Below are 12,094 nucleotides of genomic sequence, written 5' to 3' on the forward strand. Positions count from 1 at the left end.
GTGGATGTATGAATGTAGATGTGGATGTGGATATGGATATAGATGTATGGATGTAGATATGGAATGCGGATGTATGGATATAGATATGGAATGTGGATGTGGATGTATGAATGTGGATGTGGATATGGATGTATGAATGTGGAATGTGGTATGGATGTGAATGTGGATGTGGATGTATGAATGTGGAATGTGGATATGGATGTATGGATGTGAATGTGGATGTGGATATATGAATGTGGAATGTGGATATGGATGTATGAATGTGGAATGTGGATATGGATGTATGGATGTGGATGTGGATGTATGAATGTAGATGTGGATATGGATGTATGGATGTAGATATGGAATGTGGATGTGGATGTGGATGTATAAATGTGGATGTGGATATGGATGTATGAATGTGGATGTGGAAATGGATGTATGGATGTGGATATGGATGTATGAATGTGGATGTGAAAATGGATGTATGGATGTGGATATGGATGTATGAATGTGGATGTGGATGTATGGATGTGGATATGGATGTGTATGTATGAATGCGGATGTGGAATTGGATGTATGGATGTGGATGTTGAATGCGAATGTGTATGTGAAATGATGAGACGTCAATATGAGTGAATGGATGAGATGTGATGACATGTGAATTGGGATGTGAATAAATGATATGTGATGTGAATGAATCTGATGCGATGAGATGGAAAATGATGTGATTAGATGAGAATGAGTACACATATGAATGGAATGTGGAATAAGTAATGTGGACTGATGAGGGATAATGTGGAAAGACGAGAGTTCATTATAGAAACTGTATTTATGACTTGTTTGTAAATGATTGTTTTATGTCAAGAATGCTGGGGAAGCATTTTGACCATCTTGTGATTAAGGTCGTGGAGACCTAACTGATAAAGTTGCAATAGATAAGACGGAGACTCAACGGAGGATGTCTCGCGTAGCATGGTCGGCCGCCGAGGTCTCGAACAGCCTCGGTTCGATTTAAATGGTGAGCTTCCGGTACGGTGGATGAGGGACCAAGGAAGCGGCCTATGAGTGAAGCGCTAGGTGACCTGTAAAGGATCCTAGAGGGTGCTGACCATACGGTGCTCGGGCTCTGGGTCGGCGAAGATACCCACATGTGCATTGTGGAAGATATTGGAACAAGGAGTAAGAGTTGTTTTCTAAAACCGGGCATGGATCTAGTTGATTGACCTTGCTCGTCCTCAACGGATGAGTCCATGACTCTTTTATATGGATTTGTTGGTTGATGAAAAGCTATCATCGTGACCTCATCAAAATGATAACCCCTCTTGCTAAAGTCTCTAAGTCTACAATCACAAAATAGATCAAATTTACAATTGGATCTAGTAAAATTCAAGATATAGCCTCAACATCGGTAGCCCCTCCTTTGTTGAAGACCCTAGCCTCATCATGAATGTTGGTATAAGCCATAACTAAACCCTCACTAACTCATATAAAACAAGTTACAAAAGCTTCAATTCGAGCAAGGAGACAACTCATCCTCTACCAAGAAAGGTCATCCTCTACCAAGAAAGGCCATCAAGATAATGAAAATCTTATTATGTAGCATGAGGTTTTACAACGGCAATACCATTCTATGAATGGATTGTTGAATAATAAGTGAGAGGAGAGGAGTTTAGCTAGCCAACTGCCCTTAAGGGGCTGGCTGAATAGAAGCCCATGACCTGGAAATCCCCACAACTAGCATAAATGAGAAAATACATGAGATAAATATCTAACCTAATACAAGGCCAAGATCCCACTCAACGCATGATATGCACAAATTCTAACATCCCCTTTGCAGCTCATAGTGTGCAAAAATCAAAAGAATAAAAATGAAGAAGAGGCCACCATGGACACCTCAGCACCAGTCGGATACTAAATACACCGCGGAAGATGTACCTACCAATCTATCTCTTCAAAACAAAATGCCACCCTAAACAGCAAAGAAAGCTGTTTGGCTTCGAATTCCAACTCTAGTGTGTGCAGTGAACTCCAAGTATAGAATGATGAGCTATTGGTACCAGTCGGATACTAAATACACCGCGGAAGATGTACCTACCAATCTATCTCTTCAAAACAAAATGCCACCCTAAACAGCAAAGAAAGCTGTTTGGCTTCGAATTCCAACTCTAGTGTGTGCAGTGAACTCCAAGTATAGAATGATGAGCTATTGGACACACCGCGCCCATCATTCCCTAACAGTGGACTGTGAACACACATCACATCCTAGAACCTCAAACAATGAACTTGGAACTCATCCCAGCTACTCCAAGCAATAGGTGTGGAACACATCCTGTCCATAGTTTCAAAAATTAACTTGTCTTGCCATATATATTTTTCGTGCTTGGAACTCCGACTCATGGTTCCCATGCACCGAAAATGAGGAGCTATTGACAGCCTCCTCTCCCTCCCACAAACCACATGTTGTTGGAAGCACATGGGGGAAGACTATCCATATAACTATAGAAGCTAACCATCCTCCTCTCCCTCCCACAAACCACATGTTGTTGCTGGAAGCACATGGGTGAAGACTATCCATATAACTATAGAAGCTAACCATCCAGGTCCTCCTTGACTTTTGTAGCCTTAGGGACAGTAGAAGTATTAGAGTCACTATCTTGTATGTGAGCATTGCCCATCTTTGAAAACTTGGTCTGGCCTGGGTGTTGCATTGTAGCAAGTGCCTAATCTTGTCCACTAGAAGGGAACCTTACCTGCTCTTAAGAAACAATGATAGATGCTTCCTCCAAGAGGGAACCCATATCCACGGCAATAGCACACCTCTACAAGCAAGCCTTGTGCCACCGATGATCTCACCACCAATCTCCAACACCTTTGCAACAAGTAAGCCTTGTGCCATTGATGATCTCACCACCAGTATCCAACACTTCTCAAACTAGGTATGGGGATCAAGTAGCCCCCTCTCAAAACTGAGAGAGAAAGGGGCTAGATAGTAGAAAACAGTCCACTAAAACTTGCTGAAAAACACTCACAAAATAGGTAGAACCATAGAAGAAGAGGTAGGCTAAAGATGCCACAAGAGGTCAGGAGCGCTCCACATGTCGGGAGCGCTCCACATGCAAAGAAGACCACAAACTATTGTACATGACTGAAAACGCAGCCCACACACCACCAACAACTAGTCACTCTTTCACATCATATATTGTATGCTCATGGTGCATACTTCATGAATGAGTATGGTTCTCTTGACATGTGGAGCACCCAAGGAATGGAAAAATTTCATTATTGAGCTAGAGGAGTATACTTTAAAAACACTAGACATGGAGAAGGAAAGACTTGTATAAATTATCTCAAAGAGATGTTTAATTGGTTTTATAGGTATACTTTTAGGTAAAAACTATCTATGGAAAGAATCGTACAAATTACCTCAAAGAAACTATCTCAAAGAGATGTTTTATTCATTTTACAGGTATACTTTTTGGACGAAAACTATCTATGGAAAGGCTCGTACAAGAAGTGATTTAGCAAAGAAAACAAGCAAAGATTAGAAGATCACAAAAGTGGAGAGCTGGCACAGGACCAGCACGCCATGCGGCATGGAGATCTTTATATGAAGACGAGATAAATTTTTTAGAAATAGTATCATGAAATTTTGTATACCAAAAACAAAATAGAATATGCCAACATTTTGAAGAAAGTTGTAAGCATTTTTGCTTAATGCTGACTCACTATTAAAACTTAATTGCATCATTTGATTACATAAATGAGATTTCATTACATAAATGAGATATAGAATAATATGTTTACAATGAGAAAGCTAACTGCTCTCGAGTATACCTTTGGCAACCTCACAACCATCTGCTATAATTGCAAGGCAATAATCCTCCCTAAAATTACAAAGTTTTTGTATATGTGAGAGAAGGATATAATTCATGCCATTTATAAAAAATGAGGGCAACCCCTGCAGGGATGATAAATTTGATTTCAGGTGATCTTCATATACAAATGAGGATCCCTCATCAATAATAGTGGTTGCCTTAAACGCTGCCACATCAAACCCTGTGCTTAAAATCTTTTCCTCTTCATGTTGGACCACGTCCATAACTTCCTCATCTTCAGATACAATACCTATGACAAATGCTGGTTTGGAAATCTTTTGACCTTCTCCTTTGGGCTCCTCATGATCCTTTGGATAGTCCTCTCTGCATGAAGAAGTAGATAAGAAACAAACCCAAAGTAGTGCTCAAACAATTTGCACTTTCTTTTGTGAAGAGGGTATATGTCCAGACAAATCTTTATCCTCTTATCCTATGAATAACTATCCCACCTATTGGAAAGGCTTTTCTTTTTAGACGTGGAGAGGACAAAGCTCGACATATGAACATATTACAATGGGAGATGACACGTGCAAGGTTGATGTCATCAAACTGTACGACACGGAGATGACATGTGTAGGGCTTATGTGGGCAGAAATGTACGGGAATATGCCACATGCAGGATTGACATCATCGCGGTAATTATGATGCCGATGTCTGTATAAAGGAAAAAGTTTTCATTTTTTTTCCAAAAGTTTCTTTCACGTGTGTAATTCTGCTTTGTGTCTAGGCAATAGCTAGAAATGTTGCAAATTATCAACCCTGCCTTCCATTCACCGAGCAAAGAGTATAATCTTGTGCCGTCCGATTGGCCTCTTCGTGCCTTGGGCAGACAGAAACTTTCCATTCACTGAGTGAAGAGCAGATTTCTATGCTATCCGATTGGCCGTGGTGGGCAGATAATTTCCATCCATCGAGCAAAGAGCAAATTCCTGTGCTATCCGATTTGCCTTGTTGTGCCATGACCGAGCGAAGAACAACTTTCACCGAACAGTAGATTCGCCTATTGACCGAGCGAAGTCTCCGCCCCGCTGGCATCTGAATCTCTTCATCAAGCCATAAACAAGGTTTTTTCCTCTTCGTTTGTATGTATGGCATGCACAAAGCAGACACAAAGGATGGTTTATAATGATCCATCGCGGCCAAAGGATCAAGAAGAGCAAAAGCCAAAGGAACCTCAAGTTTCTAAACTGAGAAACCTTAAACATAAAAAATGTTGATGTTAAAAAAGGTGACAGAAATGAAGATAGAACCAAAGGAAGGAACCAATATTTCCAAGGCTTGGACTTTTTTGCAAAGGCAAAGGAAATTGTTTATTGAGATAAGGAAAGCACATGAGTCAACAAGTCAACAAACTTGCTTATCCCTCTAGGGCTCCATTCATGAGAGTATTAAGGGATATTTCTGATAGTATCAAAGGAAAAGTCTATTACAAATGGCAAACTGGTGCAGTGGCCGCTCTGCAGTCTCTTTGTACTCCTTGTTTTTGGTTGTGGAGCGTGCGGGCGAAGGCGATTAATATTATACTTAACAATGCAATTACACCAAAAGATCTTGACTCACCACATCCAACGGGTGAAATAGGTAAAGCCTCTACATCAAAGAAGGAAAAAATGCCTATGCATTCACCTTTTAAGCATTTTATCTTTAAGCAAGGAACCCCTGAGAGAAGGTTGGCAAAAAGGGTACTCCGAAGAAGAAGATTCGATTCGTAGGCAAAAAGGCTTCTATAGAAGAGACCCAGGCAAAGGATGTGGATGCAAGGCTTCTATAGAAGAGACCCAGGCAAAGGATGTGGATGCAGGGCTTCTATAGAAGAGACCCAGGCAAAGGATGTGGATGCAGGGCTAGAGACAGAGAATCCAGAGGGCATGAAGCCCCAGCAGCCCAAGTACATTTCATTTTGTAAAGATTCTTCTCGATATACGAGCTTTTTTCTCATATTTTTTATTTTTTTAAATATCCAAAATTCTTATTGAGCCCCTCATTATTTTAACAATTTGAGATAGCTTTAAAAATAATTTACAAAAAAATTGAGAGAGAGAGGGAGGGAGAGAAAGCAAAGAATAATACGAGTACACAGATAAATTGAAATGTCTTGCAAGATATTTTCCATTAAAGTAACATTAAGATAAAAATTGTTTTGAGCCCAAGTCCTCAATACAAAACATTCCTAAAATTCCTAATCATCCTGCTGAGTAGGCTTTTCTTCTTCAGTTGGCTTGTTTTGGGTCTTCTAAAAAGGATCGTTTGATGCACGGCTTTGGCTTCAGCTATATCAGTTTTTTTGCATCTTCAAGGTCTGTCTTAAAGCTTTTAGAGTACATGAGAGATTTATTATATGTATCCCCAACAGAGGAATACACTGAGTCATCTTGTGAGACTGGAGGGGGCGTAGCAACCTTGGCATCCTTATCGGCGGCAAGAAGAATTCGCATCCATGGGAGGCTAGCTTTTGTTATGAGCTATGAATAAGAAATAATGTTACAACTTTCATATGTAGGATGACTTTAATACTGCTGAAAACCATGTTCTACAATCCTGTGTGCCGTAAAACCACCCTAGTTTTGAACAACTGTCATCTTCAATCCTGTGTGCCATAAAACCATTTTCCTAGCCTACAATGTAAAGCCTACAATGAATTGACCATCCAAGAAAATATATTAAAATACACATGGCACTTTTGATTGGTAAATCATAAAAGATTTAACAAAAATGATTTGAAAAGGAAGCTTGGAAGGTATTGTTCTAGAGAAGTTCATTAACTCATCGTCGATATACCCTCAGCCTCCTAGTCGGTATCTACCAAGGCCATCGGCTCCATTCGCTTATGAATCTTCCTATTATTCACCTTGAATTGTGCCTTGTTAATATCCTCACCTCCTACGATTTGAAGGTGCTCCCTAACATTTAGGAGGATCCAATGTCTACTTGCACTTACAACTTCCACCACACCACTTGGCAACCAAACACAAATGTCAAGAGGTAAAACAACTTGTTCATCTGCCTGCATTGGAACCCAATAACTATTCTTTTTCATCCACCGCTCATAATAAAAGCATATGTATAACATGGAACGAGCTTTGAGATATCGAAATGAAACACTAGTCTACTATTTTACACTTGAATGTGTCATTTTTATGCACCCCCTCTACAATACTCCAGTGTTCTCCAAGCAAGGCAACCATGTCATCAACTAGTACTTTCTTGCACACAAACATGGTAGATGTTTGTGAGAGAAGGTAAATTGATTGAACATCTTAGCAAAAAGATGTATTGGGCATAACCAACTTAGACCCATAGATTGAGAGGGCTTTGCAAACTTTAAAGACCCTTGTATATCACAAAGTATCTTTGATTTCATGACCATTACAGTCCAAGCATTTGGGATTGGCCATTCAATAGAAGAGGGGGGGGGGAGATGTTATCATCTGTAACTTACCAAAACCACCATCATGCCTTGGAACCACATAGGAGTGCTGGTAAAAGAAAACTTTTTCTTTGAGAAGTTCTGTACTATTACTATAAGAAAACATTGCTTCACTGATATCTCCATGTAATGCTTGAAATGTTCCAGTAAGGCTGCGTAATGGCTGCTCCTCTACCAAGTTTGAGGGAAAAATGTCTACAAACAAGAAATAAGATGACTTAGAAAGAAAGAAACTTCTAGCAATTATGAAATCATATGCTCCTTTTTTCAAACTCATGATACTTACAATTGCATGGAAACTTAGTTTATTGGCAAAGATGGATATCTCGTGTTGTGTAAACGTGTTGTACCATGGCCACTAGTTCTCCATTGCTCGCCTTTTTGAAACCCATGTAAACGACCTTTCCAATGAAGCTCCATCACATCTTGCCGTCGACAGAACTCGATGGGGACCAATTGCAGTAGGCTACAAGAAAACCCAAGCACCCTTGCAAAATGCCTCTCTCACCCAAGCACCATCATCGTCCCTCTTATTGTACAGTGAGATCTCCTCAATCTCATCTATTGGTCTTCTTCGTGGTGTAGCCATATCAATTGTGAAGCTATAGTAGTAAGATTAGGGTTGGGCAAATGAGATAGAGAAAGAAAACGTGAAGATACTATGCAGATCAGGGTTTCGGGCTTGATGGTTTCATTAGGGTTGGGCAAATGATATAGAGATGGAAGAGGAAGGGAGAGTTTAATTTGGACGTTAAGAGGGAACGTAGACTTGAAAATGAAATTTTCTTACTACAATGAAATTTGAGATGGGTTTTTGGGGGGAAAAGTGAGTTTTGGGGGGATCTCAAAAATTTCAAAATTTTAAGGATTTTTTGAGCCACAAAAATGGTGGGCCATACCTACCCTAAACCCCCTACTTTTTTAAAGGGACAAGTATAATTATTAGTAATGAAAGCCTAGTCCCCCTCCCTACAGCCTAGTCCCCCCTCCCTATAGCCTAGTCTCCCTCCCTATATTCAAAGGAGACCAAATGTGCACAATCCTCTATTCCTATTGGTCCGTTACTAATTACTTTTATTCGAAAAAGGCCCAAAATATGTTCAAATGCCCCCTAATGCATGGTGGCAGGATGGTAGCAAGAACAAGCTATGAGAGGAGCCTAGAGCTCAAAACAAACATGAAATGTGGAAATGTCTAATGCATAAAGAGGGTGAGTAGTGAATCTTAGGCAGGGACAGCGTGGCAAGGAGGAGGATAAACACAGGTGCCAAAAAACAAGAGTAGAAAATGTATGTAAGAACAAGGGAGTTGGTGTAATTGTTCTAGAAGGTGGTGGGGCGGCGATGGGCCAAAAAGGGGAATTGAGATAATTTACGGGGATAGACAAGTAGACATAGAGGAGAAGCAAGGGGAGCAAGAGTGAGTGGTGTGAAGTGTCTACAACAAAGAAACTAGCTACAAACTAAGGGACTTCTAGTTTACAAAAGTCTCAAAATTGCAGTGCAGTGTAGAATTGGGAAAATCAGACCAGAGAAGCCGTCGAGGTAGAATTAGGGAAATCAGACCACCATAGAAGGCGCTAAGGTCCATAATTGGAGTGCAAATGAGGTAGAATTGGGGAAATCAGAGCAAAGAAGGCAATAAGGTCTAGAGAATCAGTCACACAGGAGATGTGTCCCTGGTGATTTCTATGAAGCGACTCTAGAGACATGGTTTAGTCCAAATTCATTTTCAATTGTTGCTGATATCAGCCAATTGAGTATTGAATTGAGTCTATTTGGGGAAGGCCTAAAATTGAGTGTTGAATTGAGTCTATTTGGGGAAGGCCTATTGAGTATTGAATTGAGTTTGTTTTGGGGAAGGCATACAATTTGTGATTGTAAATTCAATGTAGTTTGAATAGTCACTAGAGCCTACCTATGAGAAACTTCAAGTTTTAGTATGCTCTTTTGATATGTTTGGACTAATTATCTTAGGGGTGTTGAGACAGAGTCTATTTTTGATTAGTATGCTCTTTTGATATGTTTGGACTAATTATCTTAGGGGTGTTGAGACAGAGTCTATTTTTGTTTTCATGAAGAAAGCCGAGTGTTCAAAGCCCGAATCTATGTTGTGTCTGATAAGAATTTGTGATATGAGATGTGATAATATGATAGAGTTTGGTAATCTGATAGACTTTGTTGAGATAGTACAATTATAAAGGTATGTCTAACGTCTTGAGAGTCAGAGCTATCTCATAGTTAAAGCAGTCATCTTCTATATATAGATTACAGTCAGATAGGGTTGATAGAGTTCCAGCTATAGGAAGCTATGTGTCTAGGGGGTGAGATGATGAGGTAAAAGGGTTGTTTTGATCTTTTTGGATTCAAAGGAAGTTGTCTTTAGTTGATTGACGGGTTTGTGGGCAAATTGGTCATTCTGGATTGACTGTGAGATCGTTGTGATCAAGTAGATGCCTATAGAGTTGTATATTTGTGTGGTTTGAGTGTTTAGAGGGTTTAGAGGTGTTAGAGGACTCAAAGCTAAGAAATTCATATTTGAAGTCATATCTTCATGAAATTAGGGAAACCTAAGGGCTAGGAGGATTTAGCAAACATAAAAGAGAAAGTTCTTGATCCAGGTAGGGCTTTTGAGTCATTTGGTTTTGTCTCCAAAAACAAAATCGATAATAGTCAAGACCATTTGGATTAATGTCGATAGAAGGTCCGTAGAGCTTAAGGGGATGTTCAGCATAACTCTAGGGTTGAGAGATTGAGGCTAGTTGGACCGAGAGGAAAAAAAGAGAGCAAGGAGGACACATATTGGGATTGGATTCTGCATCAAAAATCCGAGCAAGTCTACAGGTAGCTAGGGTAGACTAGAGTCGTAGGGTGTGAGCGAAGGAGAACTGATAGGATCTAAGAAGTTGAGGATCAAGTGTTTGTAGTTGGTTGTCATCACAGGAGAACACTCTAGAGGTCAGGGGGAATATTTTTGTGTGGAATCTACTGTAGGAATTCGTTCTAAACTACGATTGAGTCAATTTTTTTCAGCAGAAGAGGATTAGCCAAGAGTTTGGTAAGTACCTGGGGTAGTGGCTATAAGGTTAGTTAATGCGGGAGGATTATAGAAGATCCTGGAGGACTCATTTTGGACTGGAAACAAAAGGAGGATTTTGGAGGTAATTTTCTTTCATTTTTGTATCATTTAAGGTGAATTCAAGTCAGCAAAATATTTTTGACAAGTGTTATGGAATTCTAAAGCAAGGTTTTAAAGTGTGCTGATGTTGGCAGGCAGTTTTTGCCAGGTCATCAAATCTAGTGTTTGATTTAGAAGGCAATCAATATCGAATCTATTTGCGTCTGGGAGAGATTTAGGTTAGCTTCTCAACTTGAAGACATTTAGGCTAAAGATCTAAAGTCTTGGTGGTTTGATCTGATCGGGGATAGCTGGAGGTAACAACCACATCAGATTGGAAGGTGTAGAGGTGTCCATTTGTGTCATCTAGAAGTCAGAGGAAAGAGTCTAAATTGATTGGTGCGTTTTGAGCTAGGATACTAGTGTCCCCAAGTTTTGATCCTATAGAGGCCATCACCTAGCCACCACACATGCTTTGGTGCCCCCACTCAGGACCAGAAAGCTCTTGCTTAAGGCTTTGATTTGCAAGTTGGAGATCACTTGTAGATCAACCCAAAACTTATGGAAGAGCTTGCATATGATGTTTTTAGATGTGAGAGAGGGGAAGATGTTACCCAGTTCTTCCTCTCCTGAGAGGAGGGTTGAGTTGACAACACTAAAAAATAATAGGGATGATGATGCGTATAAGGCTCGGATGATGGAATTTCTTTTGGAAAGAGTAGCCAGGGAATGGTATGAAGATGTGCGGACAAAGGAACAGAGGGGTAATTGGGATTATCTGAGAAATGCATTAAGGAGGAAGTATGGGAGGACTAAAAGTCCAAAGAAACTTTGGAAGGAGCTCAATAGGCTGTACCAAGGGGAGGAAGAGGAAATTGTTGCTTTTTTAAATAGATTTAAAGGAATTTGGAGGAGAATTGTGAGGGTATTGGGAGAGAATCAGATATACCTCCCAATTTATTGAAGAAGGATAGATTCATAGGATTACTGTACAGGGTTATTAAGGATAAAGTTGAAATGAAAGAATCTGATACCTATGCTGAGGTAGTCAGGCTTGCATCAGAACAATTGAAGAAGAGGGTGTAGAGACAGGAGCTAGCTCGTAATAAAGAAAGAGAGGAAGGTTTGTCAGATATGAGCATAGTACTTGTGGACATGTTGTTGAGCCATTTCCAGTTGAAGTTCATGTAGAAAGAGACCGTTGTGCTAAGATTCCTAGGGTAAGAGAGGTTGGAGATAGAGGTCACGAAGGATTGCATTAGGAAATCTAGAGGATGACTGAGAAAATTAGGAATTTGAACCTTACTGTGGAGGGCATTCAGAATCAAGTCAGGAGACCATAGGAAGAGAGACCATTAAGAAATAGAATGGAGAACTTCCAGTGTTTTAACTGTGGGGGGAGAGGTTGAGTATTCCCAATAATTCAAAGGCATGAAGGAAAGAGAGGAGTAGGAAATAGGGAGATGAATAATGGGAACTAGGGGCTAGTACAAGGGCAGGTACCACCTCAAGGCCCTTTAGGAAATGTACATATGCTTGAGACCATTGAAGAAAAAGAGGAGGAAGATGAGGCTGACATGTTAGCTAACAAGAGAACAAGGTTGTAGAGATCTGAGTCAGAGGTAGATGGTAAGGAAACAAGGGTAAAAAAGAAAAGAGAAAAAGGGAAGGCACCCATGGAGAAGCCAGAGTC

Source organism: Cibotium barometz, chromosome 4, assembly GCF_041138505.1.
Source record: "Cibotium barometz isolate CiBa-2024 chromosome 4, ASM4113850v1, whole genome shotgun sequence".
Taxonomy (NCBI): Eukaryota; Viridiplantae; Streptophyta; class Polypodiopsida; order Cyatheales; family Cibotiaceae; genus Cibotium; species Cibotium barometz.